The sequence below is a fragment of the Onychostruthus taczanowskii genome, unplaced genomic scaffold (genome assembly GCF_017590055.1).
Source record: "Onychostruthus taczanowskii isolate IOZ18803 unplaced genomic scaffold, ASM1759005v1 scaffold22, whole genome shotgun sequence".
Taxonomy (NCBI): Eukaryota; Metazoa; Chordata; class Aves; order Passeriformes; family Passeridae; genus Onychostruthus; species Onychostruthus taczanowskii.
This window is the reverse complement of record NW_024499462.1, coordinates 12654777-12673268: the sequence shown is the minus strand read 5'-3', so window position 1 is coordinate 12673268 and position 18492 is coordinate 12654777. Positions and strand designations below refer to the sequence as shown.

Sequence of the window (18492 nt, the reverse complement as noted above, 5' to 3'; positions counted from 1 at the left end):
CATTCAGTACATTTTGGAACAGATATTAAATAACTGTTTCATTTTTCTTTTACATGAAGTAGATTGATTACTGGTTCCCATAACAATCATTTCAGCTCAGAGCTCAATAACTTAATGTGTTTAGGAAAATTTTCATAATCAGAGGCACATTACCTTGCAGACTTTGTACTGCTGCCTCACATATGTGACAGCTATTGATAGAAAAAAAATCACACTGATACAGGCTCCTAATGTTACCCTTAAACTTGGAAAGAAGTAAGAACTCTCTCCTGTTTAGTTCACTGTCTGCTACATGACAGCATGTGAATACAACACATCTGCTCTATTCACATTCACACTGGAGAAATGTTTAGTTTAATAATTCTTTTGACATAATTTGAACAGTTAGTACAGTCTGTATTTACAGTGCTTGTTTATGCTTAGTTTTAGCTGCAAGCTCAGTTGCATCCTGTCTATATGGTCAGGATCCATAACAAGAAATAGTTACTGCTGATTACTGTCCAGAGAAAGCCTGTTCTGTGAAGGTGATCTTTGTACTTAAATCTAATTTTTGTCTCTTGTGTATAGGTATGTACACAAGTTAAACTAGCAAAATCATTTGCTAACTCAAAAGAATTCATTGTAATGTTTCATTATGCTAGTTCACATATCCTCCAAGAATTTCCACCCCAGCAGAACGTAACAGATTTTAGAACTATTTCTGTAAGAAGACAGACAGTTCAAGATCTGGTTCCTCTTCTCACTGAACTGGGAAAGTGACAACACCAGAACAGCCAGGAACACCCAAATTTTATTCCGAGTTCTACACTAACATCTCCTGACAAGCCAAGCCTCTGTGCCCATCAATTCTGGCTACTTATGATATGATGCCAAAGTTAATTTTCTTGAAATATCTGCATTGAAAGACTCAAAGCAGAATTCCAGTAAAAAAGAAAAGCTAAAACACATATCGAGAATTGAGTTCACCAGGATTAATCTGAATTTTCAAACAATAAAAAGAATTCTGCTTGTTTATGTAGCAAAGACAAGAAATAAATCTTCAACCCCTTGCTTGTCAGAGGAAGCCTTGTTTGTGGATGCCCCTCACAAGCAGCAAAGGAGTGGCGCCATATAAAGCAGCTGACCCTGACTGCAACACACGCATTACCGTGCCTGGGTCACAGCTACATACAGTTTGACAGGGAAGGCTGGAATGGATGCTGATGTAATAAGTACTGAGTAGAAACTAATGCAATAGTGGCCCGGTTCTCATTCCTCTAAAATTTTAACTGTCATCATCTTTTCCACAGTGCCAGCCTGCCACAGTTACTATTTGAATGAATAAGCTAAACATAAAGACATTATTGAAGCAAAATAAATTGTGCATACCTCTTTCTTAAGTATTTACCAGTCCACCAACCTCCTCTCCTTTGTATTTGCTTCCCCTTTGATAGATGAACAGCTTTGCAACTTAAAAACTGGTTGCAAAAGCTGCAATGAGCAAACTCGGTATTAAGGCTCACAAATGTCTGAAATCAAAACACCTGACTGAAGTTCTTCTCAATTTTCTGTTGTATTTTAATTCTCCTTACTGCAAAGAATACAGAAGAGCTGAGTAAGCAAGTGATGTCACTGGACTTTACAAGAGGTAGAAATTGCATGAAATGTAAAGATGCAATGCACATCAATTTATTTCCCGATTACATAATAGATATTGTTGCTTTTTGTTATTACATCTTGCAAATGACACCATTTTAAACATGCATTCTAATACTTTGCCTAGCAATTCTACTTGATTATCTACTAGGCAGAGTTATATTTCTAATTAAAACATAACTAAACATGCAATGAAGTGACATATAAAATTTATGTCATTCATAACACAAAGCTTTCAGTGTTGGTGTCCTGGCTGTATCCTGAAATTCAAAGGTACCAGTAAACATATCTTCCTGTTATGCCACTCAATAGGAATAAGAAGCTCACAAGGCTGAAATTTAAACAACCTAAGAAAGCAGGACTGATTCCAGCTGTAAACACGTCTGCAATTCCAGTCATGGGTTGCTGCCTAAGGCAGCAACAGCCACTGAAATCACAGAAATTCCCTCCTGGTAGAAACTTCTGTCTGCAAGAAAGAGGCTACTCTAGTTGTGGAAGCAGAACTGACATCATCAAAGAAGAGACAAATCCTGCTCTACATTATTGCAGTCTAAATTCCAAATAATTTTGGCAGCACCAGTATGCAATTAAAAAATCTTAGTGCAACAGAGGAAAAATTTCCCTAACAACTCTTTTAAAGAATCTCCAAAGCAATTCTGCCCTGAAAATACACAAAGTATACTCCAGCACAGATTTCTTTATAAAAATGTCAAATGGATTTTTGGCAGTGATAATTTTCCTACTTCAACTTTCAATTTTCAAAACCATGATTTCAAAGATCTCAATCTGCAAATGGGATAAGTTGTGACATTAAGTCCAGGCAAGCTTACAGGAAGGCACTAGATGTGGATTGCACTTCCCAAAGAACATGCAGATGACAGGCAAACACACACACATGCTTCACCCTCTGTCCCCAAATTCAGAAATCAAGACATTTAAATGAATGCCTTTGAGGCAGAAGAACATTATTTTCCCCGCTCTAAAGTCAGCTGGATAATTATACCCTGCAAGTAGTGCTAAACACTTGAAGGAATTACTAAGTAATTAGATTTTTCAAGTGTGCCATTTATTTTGTAAAGCCCAAACAGGAGAAAAAAGTTGACACACCTGTTTGACCATTAGCTTTTTTGGGAAGTTCTGACTAACACAAAAAGTTACAAGTGTCCAGGTTTCAAAAGCCAGAATTCCAGTGATCTGCTTTGTCTAGACTTATCTATGTAGTGTTACATCAATATGACTGTGTTTCTCTCAGATCAATAATAAAATCCTTTTTGAAAGCTGACTGGAAAACCACAACGACCTACACACCAGCTGCTGTTGCAAACACACTTTTTGTTCAAGGAGTACATTGTGCTCCTTTTTCTATTTCTTCTGAGGAGGTAAACTGCTTATGAGAGGAAGAGTTAAGGACAGCATTATTAAGGACAGCACTAGTAACTAAGAGTCTTCACGCTGTCCTGAGTTAGGGCACCCAGGGAAAATAACAAAAATGCTGGTCTTCATTAAAAGAGACTGAGGGTTTATCAAAATCTAGAATTTTTCCACAACCTCTTTAGAGCAGCCCAGAGATGGCCTTCACTAGTTCTTAATGGATTCAAAATCATGATCACTGCTTCTCATTTATGTGGGAATATTATCAGTCGATGGAAAATTCCTTTGGTAAGCAGCCAAGGCAACTTCTCCCCACCCTGACAAAGAAAAAATAAACATATTTTAAAACCCACACAAACCAAAGCGGTTGATATTAATAAAAAGGGGGAGAATTGAAGATCCATTGTTTCATTTGACACCATTTTCCTTTATATTCAGTAGCTGTCTGGATTTTTATTTTTTTAAGAAAAAAGAATGTTGGCAGAATTAAAACTGCGTGACTACACACCTAAATAATGGAGTGGGCAGAGGAAGAAAAATTCAAACACTAATTTATGTGCTAAAATTCTATTTATTGCCTATAGTCATCATGTGGGAGGACAGATATCGGATGATTATTGGGGAAAGTAAGGGGCAAGATATTTTTTAACTGTTTTTCAGTTTGTACCACCTGTGTGCAGTCAAAAACAAGCAACTGGATCTCACTTTGGCATTCACACCAGAAAGCACTGCCATCACCTCTTTCTATCAAAGGGATTTGGCAAAGCAGACCAGCAATGCAGAACATCCCTGCACAGCACCAGCAGCTCTGCTGGGGCAGGCAGGCCCTCAACCTGGAGATCTCCTCAAAAATATGCACATGAAAATCAAATCTTTGATCTTCATCCTACACCAAAAGATAACATCAGAATCAAAAGTGGGTATTTAAAACAAAAGTGACCTGATTTAAGTCTAGGACCAGTTTTATAAAAAAAAATTACTATTAGATAGAGAAATAAGACTTCTTCCTCCCTGTTGTAACCTAAATCAGGTATTAACTTTTTCATAAAATGCTATTAGTTATACTTATAGGCATAAATTATTAACATTTCTATATTTTTTCCTATCTCATGACAACTCTGACTCTGAAGTCAAAACGATTGTTTACAGTCTCAAAAAAAATCTCCCAAAGAGATTATTTTTTTAATCTAAATGCATCTTTTTTGTCTTATCAAAGAGTCAAAAGTAATTGACAATGCTATTCTTGAAAATCATTTATGCAGTTCAGTCTGCTCAACAGCTGACAGCAACTTAAAATTTCTTTTTGGCCTCCTTCTGTTTATATCAGTAACAAAAGGAAAAAAAAAGAAAACCAGACACGTTTAGTTGCAGCACCTATCTCAGCAACAGGCACATTATACAATGCCTTGGTGCCTTCCTGCTTAGGAACCCTACTAAACTCTTCTGGCACATCTGACATTTTGTCTGTTTTATTAGAAGAAAAAATGTGCTGGCTCCCTTGCTCTAATTCTTCTTGCCTGCATAATATCCAAGTTATGCTATGTCCTACACACAATTAGAACTTGTTCTGAATATTATTTAATGTGTGAGAACCATCTAGTTCTTGTACAAAAATTAATGTTTGTTTAGTCAAGGTCCTGCATAATTTATCAACATTTAGAACAAAGAATTTCATCGTTTGGTTAAGTCCTCTTAGGAAAATGGCTTAACCTAGACTAAATCTTCACAGAAATATTCTTTAAGGCAGGAGTTAATCTGTCCTCAGCCACAGCTGCTTATGAAGACAGTTGGACAGCAATTTGCTGCACTCCCTTTCCCCCTGAGCTGGTGCCTCAAATTCTCCACTCTCATGCGATGCCATACTTACCAAAGGAATTTCCTGAACATTCTAAACGAACAGCTCATGCAATTAGGAAGAAAGAATGCTGAAAATTAGTGTGATCAACAAGTACATCAGAGCCACAGAATAACTGAGGCTAGAAAGGATCCCAGAGGAGGTTTATCACCTAACCTCACACCAAAAGCATGACTAAGACGTCAGATCAGGCTGCTCTGGGCTTTATCCAGTTGGGACTTAAAATCCTCTAGGGATGTAGACTGGATTGCCTCTCATTCAAATGCACGGCTGTCAATGGAGTGGGGAAAAATATCTTCTTTACCAACAGTCAGAACCTTTCCTGTTTTAATTTATGTCCATACATTGATAACACACTTCACATGCTTCCTGAGGAAAGTTCCTATGTCATATTTATGAGAGATTATCACAAACCAAAATAGAACATTAGTTTTATTGGACAAGTGAAGACATTTTTATGTCCCATTTAAAGCAGAGACATATTGGCAATCCTATAACAGCTCAACAGGCTGGCACTACACAGAAGGACGGGAAATTTAATATGCAAAAAACAAGAAAATGCCACTGAGAATTCTCAGAATTCACCTCAAGAACAGTATTTCAATAGTTTTCTTGAAGTAACAATCAAAATTTGAGTGCTATTAATACTCAAGACCATTTCCAAGTACAGCCAAAGATGGATATCATAAATTATTCAGAACTTTAGATAAGAATGGCATTTTGTATATATGTCATTACACAAATTAACTCCTGATAAGCTGGGATAGGAAGGAAGAAAGCCAAGGAATAACCTGGAATATTGTTGCACATTTTTTACTGATACCATTAACCTAAAGTGAGATAGTAGAGATATGAGGGAAGAGCTACACCTAAGACAACCACTTTCAGACCTACCAGAGACAGCTACATTTGAAGTAGAACAATACTAAACAAGTTAGTATTTTATGTTTTCTGTAAAGAAAATCCAAATTTAATAATCCAAATATTTTTAAACAGTTTAGGATTAATTAGAAGTCTAATTTTAGGCTTTGGGTTATTGTTAAACAACTTTAAATATTTTTTTATTTATTATGCATACATGAGATAAAATATGGCAAAGGTTAAAATTTATTGACAAATGGCATATCAATTCTAACTCCTGTACAAGCAGTACACACATTCCTTATCAGAAGAAAAAGAACAAAACAAATTTGTAATCAATACCTGAAGTACTGTATTTCAGAGCAGAATTAAGCAATTCAGTTGAGCATGACACTACAATAGTCATGTTTTTCATGTTTTCTCTCCCAAAACCTACCAAAATCTCAAGTGTTCCTTTGCAGAATAATCCTGAAAAATAAGATTTTCCCCGCACTGTCGCTAGTGTCTAGAAATGTTCCTGCAGGTATGCAATCAGAAAAAGCAACTTCAATTTGAAAATATCCCTCTTTATCCCTGAGCCTGAAAATTTCTCTGTTCTAGTGGAGATAACAAGACCCTACCATCTTCTGCCTGTGGTTGCTGCTGGCTCCCACCAGGCAAGAACCGAATACAATGGAATTGCCCAGGTACCTTTCCAGGCTCCAGCTGCAATATCAGACAAACAGGCCGAGGAGAATCCACCACATGCCGAAATTAACAGAGGAAAACATAATGGGTAAGTGGTAAATATCTTCATGTATGTGATAATTATACAGCTGACTATCACTGCTACAATTATTAACAACAGTATGTGGACTGACCGAAGAAATACATTACTAAATTAATTTAACTACCTTTCTATCTCTCCCAAAAATGAAGAGCCCATAAAGAAAACACATTTGCACAACAGAAGATATTTCTTAAAAGACAGCTATTTCCATAATAAACTCACAGTCTTAAACCAAGCTAGTTTTTGCTGACAGGAAAGAGAGAATCTCTCCTTCTCCATCCTCTCCTGAAGCAATGCATTTTAAGAGAAGTATCTAAAGTGAAGTTTTAAGAAGCTTCCCTGAAAAATCTGTGGAAGTTGTCTGTCCTCAAGAATTTAAACAAATTAGGAATATCATGAAAACACCACTTAAATGAAAACAGCAACATTGCCAAACTCACACCACAGCACTTTTTCCTGATTTGCTTTGAGAAAAATAAATAAACCTCTCTTTAAAATCTATCAAGCATCCATAATCAAAGAGCCCTAAAGTTTTTGCTGGCAACGCCTTTTTTTAACATACTTCAAAAGTATTTACATAAACTCCCCAGATATCATCAGTTACAAGTACTGCACAGATTGTTGTGGTAAGTGTCCTTAACAGACATCAGAGAGAGTGCTGCAGTTTACTACCCCAATGTTTATGAAGCTTTTCTGTCTATTCATTTTTCTGTCTATTCATTAGTGTCATTCACACTTCAGATGCAGCACAATGAAAAAGTTTTAATGAACAGGAAGAGTAAAAAAAAAATCAATTTTTTTTTTCTCTTTTATTTTCCCTCCCCTTCCCCTACACCGTGACCTATTTTCTTGAATAACATGCAGATCTACTGAGGACATTAACCTGTTTCCATGTCACAGTAACAGCCCATGTATGAACATGCTGAGATGCATTAGCTGTTGTTTATTGATCCATTTACAAGTTCATTGTACTGGGAATACAAACTGCAGGATTATAAAGTCTTCTGCTATCCTCTGCTTTGTGACACACTTTACTGATTAACTATTTCCCAGAACACATTTATTTCCATGTTTTGTGGAAATACTTACAGACGATTCCTCCTCTTCAAACAGTCTCCCACATCTGAATCACTCTTACATATTTTTAGTCCATTCATTATTTTCAAAACTCAAAATGTAATAAATCATATATCATTTTTTAAAAACTAAACCATGTGAATTACATCCACCAAACAATATCTACTACAAATACTGATTTACATTTACCAAGTATGAGAAGTAAACAAGCAGATAGGATAAAAAAAAAAAAGCTAATTTCCCCTTGATTCCCTGCAGGCTTCTCATATGTGAACAGTTCCCACTACACACATGACATGCAGCATGTACCTCTGCATAACTTTTGGTGAGCCAAAATGTCCCATCAAAAAAGTATTATAGTCAAGACACTAATGTGTGACCTTTGGTTATGACAGTTCATCCCACCTGCTTCTACCTTTGAACCAATAGTTACTTACTGCTTATTTGTAAAGCACATATTCAAACCTCCTCTTTTGTGCCAGTCTATGGCACTAAATTGTTTATACTATCTAGCAAGCTTGACTACATTCTAAAAACAAGTATCTACAATAAACCCACATTCACTGCTTCAATTTAAATAGAATGGAAAAGCAGCTGAAGTTTAACTGCCTGAATTTTCAGACTTGTAAAAGACAAAAGAGAAAAGCAATTCCAAAAGCTAGACTTCTAGCCTTCAAATTCAAGGACTGCATGCTTGATCAAATGCACACATCAAATCAATTATGGCAGAATGTAAAAAGCCAGAGTTTACTGCAAAATAATTAAAAGATCACCAGAGTTCATGTTCTGTCACACTTTTACAGACAACCACAATTCAATGAAATCTTATCTGCATTAAAAAAAAAAAAAAAAAAAAAAAAAAAAAAAAAAAAAAACACACAAAAAAAAAAAAAAAAACAAAAAAACACCAAAACAAAAACCACACAAAGGAAAACAAACAAAAAAAGGCATAGTTTCAGGTTTGGAGAGATAGCTGAAAGAGGGAAACATTCATAAATTGTATCTATGAGTTTCAAAACCCTAATTTCTACAATTCTCAAAAACCCATAAGGATTCAGATATTTTGCTTTCAACAACAGAACTCTTGGAAATGAGGGCAGTGCCATCAAAGGAGTGGGGGAAAAATTACAAAAGAGACACAGCTCATGTCCTGTCTAATAGAAATTGCAATGCAAAAAGGAAAATACTGCCCCAAGAGGGATGCTGATGCTCTATAGAGGGAGAAAACAAAATGCACCAAGGATACATCACACAGCATAATCATATACCTTGTTTCACTAGTAACTTGGCAGTAATTTTTTTTTGTTGCCCACAGAAGCATATGACCAAGACCAGTTTCCTACTAATACCTTTTGAATCAGTTGGCCAATATTCAACATCTTGAAATAAAACCTCTCGAGATCTCAAAAAATAACTTATGTTCCTATAAACTACATGAAAATTAATGGCTGGTAGTGGAAAAAGATGTAATTTGCTCTCACAGTGAGGGGGAAGTATGAAATTCACCTCTTTATATTTGATTTGGCAGCAGAATCCATTCAGAAACAGCAGTGTCTGTTGATATGAAGTTGAATGAGATTAAGGATTGGAGGAGAAGGGATAAGGAGATAAAAAGACAATCCAAACACATGCAAATGTTAATTTTATTATTTCTGTAGCTCACAGAAACTGTGACTTGTAGACACTAACTCAATAGCCTTAGAAACTAAGAATCACTCACCCAAGTATTTACATTTGTTGACCTCCTCCTGCTCACTAGGTTGCCTAGGAACATCTTACCTCAGAATGAATGGGAAAATAGTTTATGAGCCCATCTGGACATTTCAAATTATTTTTGAATCTATTTTATTAAATCCATTCAAATGGTTTTCCATTATGCTTTTTTCAGCATTCAAGATATTCAATGAAGAAAAAGGTAGAGGAGTAATAAAGATAATATACTCTGAAAAGGCTTTCATAGATAAATACCAACTTGGATACAACATGCAGAAATGTTGGAGGGATGACTCAGCTCCTAATGATATTTTAAGTTCATTTTCTTAGCAGTAGCCTGATGTTGTCAATAACTCCCAGTAGGCTACTTAGAGCTGTAGATTCATTTTCCCATTAATGGCAGCAAAAGGTTCTTTGTTAATGGTTTAGGATAATGCTGGGTTTTGCCATATGGCTGGATTTGTATGAGGGTTTCTCATGAAAAGCCAGAGAGTGTAAGAAATTGTTACTATATTTAACTGCAGTGTCCTCACACGCACAGCAGACAACTGGAATGGACACTGTTCTAATATTTACAAGTGCAAACAATGCTCAATATTTACTGCATGTTCTGTTTAAGAGGACTGCAGGGACCTTAAACAAGAGAACATATGGATAGATCAGAGGATTCGTAACACAATACTGAGCTTTTCACCTCTAGGTCATTGGTTCAAATCTAAACTGGTTGGTAATGAAGGCAAGCTATTATCATCTGACAGCCCTGGCCTTTGCAAATTGATTTGTCAGACTCAGTCCTGCTCTCATCAAACTCAAAATTCACAACATCAATTTGCATCTCTGAAAACAACCCCAGCAACATAACAAAAAAATGAACAAACAGAAGTAATCTCTTCCTCCTCAGATACCATCTCCAGACCAGAGTCTCTGGAGAGTGCCAGAGGAACAGTGCAAATTACAGCACTAGTGACACAATACATCATTCTGTGGATAAAAGTTACTTCTGACTCTCAGATACCCAATTATGATTTCCTCTGTACAAGTACAAAGCTTTCAGAGGTTTCATTAATAAAGACAAGAAAGAAGAGCCCAATACGCAGGTCTTAAAGCTGAAATTTCAGTCTTGCTTAAAGATCTCTTCAGATACTTTGTTCAAAGGTGTGTTTCTTAAGGTTGAAGGTTTTGAAGAAAATGGTCACAGTACTCTATAAAAAGAATATCAAATTTACTTTCCATGTTGTTACGATGCATTTGTAGTCAAAATGTTCAAACACCATTTGCAGCAGCAATATTGTATTCTATTACCTGAAGACAGCTTTAATCAGAAATGGATCTATTTACAAGTTATCATGAATAATACTAGAGAGGTCATATTTTTACAGTATTTCTTCAAAATCATGTTAGACAGAAAAAGTACAGATTATGCCATAACAGTACATAATTTTCCACATGCTTTCATAATTTGAACAAAAATGGTCTTCAGCTTCAAAACCACATCCCGCCCTTTCCTTTGCCTCTTACTAGTTTTGGGGCAATCACAAGAAACACTCAGCAGGTACCACAGTCCTCCATTTTACTAAGCAATCACTGCTGCAGGACTGAACAGACACACCAACTTTTAATGCAGTACCTTTAAGATCACCTTTACATCACAAACTTAGGGCACTAGACAACAAAATCTACTTAAAGTTTTACACTCTATGAACATGAAATATTACTCCTAATATTTGAGACTACAACAGAACACATACAACTCACTAATCTTGGAAAATATCAAAAAAGTAAGAGCCTCTTGCAGGTTCCTTGGTTTTTACTAAAGTGCTGATAAACTGAAGTTTTTCCTTTCTTTTCCAGTAACTCCAGATATAAAACACTTGCTGTAACTTTAGGAAAGGCACAACAGGTTAACTTCCCAGCTGAATGACTGTACATAACTTCTGCAAGCTGAGTAATCAAGCTGTATACAGACTATTGCTATAAAACCAGATTAGCACAGCCAAGCCATATCCTAGTCTGGCCAAACATTAGACCCATAGTGTCCCACAGGCAGTGGCTGGTGAGGTGCACCCAAACCCAACCTTGCCCTGTCCCAGAACAAGAAACCCCATGCATCAAGTGACATAACAGAAAAAGAGAAGAAACAAACTGCACACTAAACTTGTATGTCAAGAGACACAATAAGAGACCAACTACACTGTGTCATTTGTCTTACAAAGAGTCCAGACTACACCAGGAGATGGCTCCTCCCAGCAGTGTCACACACAGAGCATCAGCCTAGGGAATGGGGCTGCCTACAGATGAAGGGAAAAAGGCAAAATCATCCTAAGGATTGGGGATTGCCTATTACTTGACTTGCAATTAACAGGACCAACAGAGATCCAAGCAAGCCAACCAAAATTCTCTGACAGTCAATAATAACATTTCATGCTGTTCCTCTCTGCCATCAAGCACTGCATATCTTTTCTAGGGAATGACCTTCAGTGACAGAATAGAAGATGTGCCTGCAGCTACTATTGACAGAAAATAAAGAAATTTAAAAGCAAACAAGAAGTATTTCAGAGAACAAATTCAAATAAACTGTTTGAATAAATGTGTGTGGAACATATGTCAGGAAACTAAAGGATGTATAAAGTATTCAGAAGGCTGCATGAGAAAAAATGAAAATACTAATCAGCTCTAGAGGTATCAACAGGTATGTTAATTATAAGACAGTCTTGTTGGTTCTGAAGTTAGGTAAGCAGTTAAAAAAAAAACCAAACAAAATAAAAACAAACAATAGCTGTGACTTTTAATTATTCTTTCATCCCCTTATCTCAGGGTTTTTTTTTTTAATATAATCTGTTGCAATTTGCACAGTCAGACCAGAAGTGATTCTGGACAGCCACAACTGTTCTTTACATAGGTATGTTTATAGAGTCCTGAAACTCAATGAGCCTCTCAAGGTAACAAACTTTTTGAAGCTCCACAAACTGGGAAATAAACACACTTTCTCTTCTATGTACTGTCCATGAAAACTCGCCTAAGCAGGCTTAATCCTAATAACATCTCCACGACTAGACAGAGAAGGACTTAAATTCCCATTATCCTTTTTAATGAACTTGTGACTACAGTCAAAAAATAGACACTTAAGCCAGAATTGAGAGAAGAACTGGCATATTTCTTACCTGCAATGCCTGAAAGAAATGAAATGTAAAAGAATGTTTTACAGCTGCCTCCAAAACATCTAAATTCTCTGGGATAACTGTAAGCTTGTCTGCACTGGACAAATCAGGCACACCCTTACTCCTCACTGCACCCCAAGAACACTGGGGCAAAAGACTTCATAGGTGACATTACCAGGTGAGAAGGAAACAAATGAGAAAAAAAAAATAAAACTCCTATTTAATTCAGTCTGAATGATATGCAGCATGCTTGATTAGATATAGTTTTTATTAGGTGATGGAATAGAACTTACAGACTATCCTATCTAATTAAACTGTTATTATTTCTATCACTTCCTAAATGAGAGAAGTTTTCAACAGGCTGACAAATATTTTCCAGCTCACAAGACATTTTTCTAATTATTTTTAAAAGCTGTCATATTCAAGACGTGTTACCTCAACAGCTGAGTTCTCAGCAGAGCAGTACCTTCCTTCACTCTTGAAGCAAACACAAGACTATCTATGCTGCTGCTGTTTTCCAAAACTGCTACTCAGTGTCAAGTATCTCACAGCACAAAATCTTTCCGTTGTCAATTTTTTTCAAGTCTGAAAAGTAGCACAAGCTTAGAAAATTTTTTTTCAGTACACACGTCTTTCTTTCAAGCCACATGAGAAATACACAGCTAATTTCCCTCCTTTTTCATATGCGGGTTTTTTTTCCATGATTAAAACCCTCAGAATTTGTTCTGAAATCTGAACAGCTTTTTGAATTTTTTTTTAACACAGGATCAGCCATTACAATACCCACAAGAAGTTCTCGTAGCTGAAAGACCAGAAAGCCATTGTGCCTGCAACTTTTTGAAAGCAGAGGGTGTATATTGTTATGGTTTCTATTTATGGCTGTAATCCTCATGAATGTCCACTCATAATCCTTCTACTCAAAGAAAGATTTCAAGAGAAATCCGACTCTGGCAAAGCAAAGAGCTTCTGCTTTCTTTTAAAAGAGGGGGGAAAAAACACATGGTTTTGCCTACCTTAGACCAACATAGTCAATTAAATACTGAGGACGCTCTTCTAACCAACAGCAGCTCCCAAGCAAGTTTAACTTTTGACGCCAGCGGATTATTAACAAGATAATACAACATCCTGGGTTAGTAACCAAGATACTACAACATCCCTTACTATTTCCAAGACCCCCGCTAATAAAATACCTTTCTAGCCTCCAGCATTCTCTCTTCCTCGTACCTGCTACTCCTTCTCTCTTCCGCGGGCGTGCAGAGCAGAGGGGCCCCTCACTCGCAGTGCCGCCGGAGGTCGGGCCGGGGCTCGGGCCCGGCCGATCCCGCACGGACCCCGCTGCGGCCCGGCCGAGGCGGGCGGGGGCTGCGCCAAGCGCAGAGCGGGGGTCGCCACCGCCGAGGATCCGGGCACAGGGTCAAGCAGCCGGTGAACAGCTGGGTCTGGCCGCGGCCTCTCCTGAGGGGACAGGACGGGAGCAGAGCAATCCCCCGCACTCCGGGAGCGGCTTCAGCCCCTACCTGTGCCCGCGCGCGGGTCCCGCCGGGCGCGCTCATCCCCCGCTGCCATAGCTACGGGCAGCCGCGCCGCCCGCCTCTCGCGAGAGCCGCCATCTTCCCGCGAGAGCCGCGGGCTGCGCCGGCGGCGGGCGGGCGCCTCCTGTGGCGAGAGGGCTGAGGGAGCGCGGGGCGGGGCAGGGCTCGGCTCTGCCTGCCGGGAATACCGGCACGGTTCTGCCTGCCGGGAATACCGGCACGGCGCTGCCTGCCGGGAACACCGGCACTGCCGGCAGCTGCAAAGCGTGGGCCGTGCGAGCTGCGAAACGCGCCTGGAGGAAACAGACGCGGTCATGTCCAACAAAAGTTTGCTTGTAGTTCATGTGAGCTGAGTTAGCTGACAGGCTAGAGCCAGGACATGGGGTGGTCAACACCATGCGTACTTCAGGTGTGAATTAGTCCATCACAGGATGAGGGAAAATTGGGTAAGATGTTTTAGAAATTTGTAGTGTGATTTTCTGAATACTAGACAACATGTAAAATTACTATAAATCTCGCATTCCCTGAACTGTGTCAACTGTACATTGCAATCTCTGATTTTCCTGCCACCAGTGCAGACTTATGGTAATATTAGCTCTGGTGTAATGGTGTTGGTGTAATCTTGGTGACACCCAAGAAACGCTTTTCAAGCCCACGAAATAAATAGGTGCTTCCCTATGACTTCAGGATCATGCATATAGAGAGAATCTGAGGATAACTGTGGTGACCACAATTTCCATGACTAGTTGGTACTTCAGTGATACCTGGATAAACAACAATAGTAGTTATTCAGAAATATGAAGATGTGAGGGCTAATACATTTTCTTTTCTGCACTTTTATTTCTAGTGTTCCCAGCATCTGAGTGATACAGCTTTTGTGACAATTCTTAGAGAAGTGCCACCACCTCTGTAAGTGTACAGGAAGTTCTTTCTATTTAATTGTTGAGGCCATTTTTACATAAGAGAACTGAGTTGATGCATAATGTTCTGTATCTAAAAGATGTATGCCAAAATTTCCGCTTCCGATAATTCAGGTATCCTGTTAGTGGTGTACCAGATGCACAGAGTGTGCCTGGGGAACTGGGACTGTTGTTTGTTCTGCCTAGAGCAAACAAGGCATAGAGTCTGTGAATATGCATCTGCTATAGTGTTCATGCTGCTGTTAATATGGCATCTCTCGCACCACTAAAAATAAAAAAAGGTTTGTGCATTTGGAAGAACATTTGTTTACTTGTGTCTTCTCATCCCATTTCAGTCTCTTGCTTTGGGAATCTAACCAACCATAGTGGAAAAAAGAGCAAATGAGGAAGGCCTCAAGCCTCTCTTAGGGACCAAAGATAATTAAGAGGAACATTTAGGGGGAGAGTAGAAATAATGAAGCCCTGAATATGTGCTAGCTTCAGGCCCATGAAAGTATGGCTGTTTTTGTAATAGAATATGGAACTAATTGCATGTCTGAGCCAGGCACTGTGGGGTTTGGCTGCAGCACTCCTCAGTGTAATTGAATTTGTGTAGCATCTGTGAGCAGGGGAGGTCCGGTGCCACAAGGCCCAGAGGGTGTCCTTAGGCAGCCCAGCAGAAAGTTTCTTGGTTGTCCCTCCTTCCAGGGACCGCTTTGTTTTCCCCACAGTGAAGGACGTATGATGGGATTGTTGCTTAAAGCAGAACTTCTCCCAGAGTCCACAGAGTCCTTATTTACCCTTTTGTGTAGAGGGATGTTCTGGAGCAGGAGTGCAGCATTGCTTAGTGGCCAGCTTTTTCACTGCTCTTCATGTCCTCCTTGTATGCTTTTCTTCTCCTTAGTTTCAAATGCAGGAACCTGGAGTAAAACAATGATGTCTGAGCCTGGGAAGAGGTGAGACCTTTGTCAGCCTTCTGTAGTACAATTGCACTGTCTCTGCTGAATTTCTAGAACATATTTGTTCCCAGTAAGCCCTGTTACAAGAACCAGAAAGAATAACTATTTTGATTTGGCACCTGAAGAACTTATAACCATAAATTAATCTCAGCTTGTGTGTTTATTTGTTCACTCTGGATTTTTGAAAGGCAAATGTTTGTTACCATTCTGGCTTGAGCTGTACCTAACTTCTTCTGCTCCAATTTTTTTAAAGCGTAGTCTGCAAATTTATTTGTATCAGTTCTCTCTGAAAGTATTTCAGATCACATTTTGTTTAAATGAAAACCAGACTTTTAGAACTAAAACTGCACAAAACATTTTGTGTTTCTTTTATTCTTAATCAAAAGATTAAAATAAACACACAAAAAAGAACCCTGCAGGTTTTCTTAAAAATAGTTGGACAATATGCTTTAAAAATTTTGATGTAAATAATGTTTCTAAAAAGAATAATTGAAAATCAAAGCAAGAGTTTATATTTGAGAATTTGTTTATTAGCTGACTGAACTTTAGGTTGCATTTTAAAAGCACTGCTTCAGGGTTGTTTATGTAGTTTTCTTCCCTTTACTGCTTGTCTTAATCAACACAAAATATATCTGAGCAAGTACTTGTACTCCTTAAAGCTTCATGTAAGTTGTTCTGCAAGCAGAAGATGATCATCAGAGAGATAACACTTACTGTGTGCTAAATACTTAGAGAGCAAGAACATAAAGGCACTGCTAATTAATTACATTAACTGAAGAGACTTTTACTAGTAGATACATGATTATAATTAGTATCATTAATAATGTTTCAAATTCCACATACTCTCAATTCACGAAACTTTAGAGTTCCACCAAATGTGTGCAATGTTGCTTCTGTGTCTGCCTGCAAGTTCTTGGTTATCTGTGGCCCTGGTCAGGCACATCTGCAAGATAGAAGAGGCAACTTGTCTAAATTAGTTTATCACCTGCAATTGGGCCATAGATGAGATTGCATAGAAATGTCTCAGTGTGCTGTGAGCCAGCAGGATGGCTTGAAAGCTTCCAATACTGAATGAAGAGTGCTGCTGGTGGGCAGCAGTGGCCCCTGTAAATGGCCAGAGCGGTGTTAGCAGCATTGTTGTGCCAAGGGCCAGTTCTTTATGATCACATCTGTAGCAGTCTTCTGTGGAAGAGAGCACATACTTGCAGACAAGCTAGTTAGGGGGAAAAAAACTCAGTGCAGTGTATGTTCAAGCCTTGTGCCACAAAACTGTACTTCCCATGGAGGGAAGTGCTCTGCTCCATAACAGGAATACCATAGGCTGTCTGGTGCCTGCCATCTTGTAATAAGAATAATGAATGCCTTTTATACATTCACAGTGCAATTAAAAAAAAATGTCAAAAAGGCAAAGCATATATTCTCTTAACAGCCTGAAACTCTCCCAGATTTTATTTCCAACAGAGTAAGTCTGATGCCAAAGCCATCTCTTCTAAATGGTCTGTCAATGATCTGTCAAACTGTTCCCTTTGATTAGGGAATACATTGCAGTCAAATGGAAGGTTTTCTGCACAACACAGAGAATCATGCTAACTGTGCTACTGCTTGCCGAATATTTATGCTATTAGCTATAACTTCAGGCAAAGTTTTAAAACATCTGAGACCATATTCTGGATAATAAGACTGAGATTTTTTTTTAATGCTTTTTTTTTTTTTTACATTAAAGTGGGCATAATTTTTTTAATGCATTTTTAGCATGGCTTGGATTCTTTATCATAGAATTTGTCTTCGTGAGGAACATATCAAAGCTTGGAAATTGTAAAATAATATTACTAGAAATGACAGTGTAAATAACTAAAAATGTGAGAGAATTTTGTTTTGAATGAAAGATCTGAATGTCACTAAATTCTATGCAATCCATTTTTTAAGGGTGAGCCCCTCCTTGTTGAATGGATTTTTAGCTGTTGTTCCATGGAATATAAGCTTAATATCCAGTATATCCTATATGAGGGAACTCTAGCCTTTTCAAGAGGATGAGCTCAATAATTTGTTCTTTTTTATCTCTATGATGATCCTGCTTAAAAGCAGATGACTGACTTTCCATTCTGTAGCTATTCTACTCTGTGGGAGAAAATCCACTGTAATTAAATCTAATAAAATCCTCTAATTCCCAATATAAACATTTCTCTGACACAGACAATTCTCCTGAGTCTACATCACAGCCCAAGGAAAACAAAGAACAGGAGCTGTTTTTTACTTCCTTTTAAATATTTGATCATTATGGACAAACTTCTGCCCTGATGAACAGTAGCTGAAAGCCTTACTCAAAGTAATTATTTTTGAGACAGAATTTGGATTACTGATTTTTCTCTCACTTGTAATGTTGCTTTGCATAATGGCTAAACTAGCATGTAATTTAGGCTGTGTAAACAACAAGACAATAGTTGTCTGAATTGTTCTACAACATGTAGTGTTGTATTTTTCATTTTGTACTAGAAACAAAAGCACATAAATCCTACTTGACAGGATTGAGATTGAAAGTGCACTGGCAAAAGAAAAGCTATGTGCCTTATTAAGCAAATGTACCAAAACTGAGGCAACAGCTTACAAGTATGAATTAGAGGAGTATTATTAATACTTTTCAGTGATGCCGTACTAATTCCAAG

The 18492-nt window shown here is 38.0% G+C and overlaps 1 protein-coding gene across 3 annotated transcripts in view; it reads right to left on the bottom strand.

Annotated features, from left to right (window-relative positions):
* USP54 (ubiquitin specific peptidase 54) overlaps positions 1-14061 on the bottom strand; it is a 94678-nt gene extending 80617 nt beyond the window's left edge. Inside the window, exon 1 of one of the 3 annotated variants that reach the window (XM_041404864.1) lies at positions 13630-14061. The gene's annotated coding sequence lies outside the window, so the exon portion shown is untranslated. The remainder of the gene's footprint in view (positions 1-13629) is intronic. The other 2 variants (XM_041404865.1, XM_041404867.1) reach the window with 2 other exon arrangements.
* Between the last annotated feature and the right edge of the window lie 4431 nt (positions 14062-18492).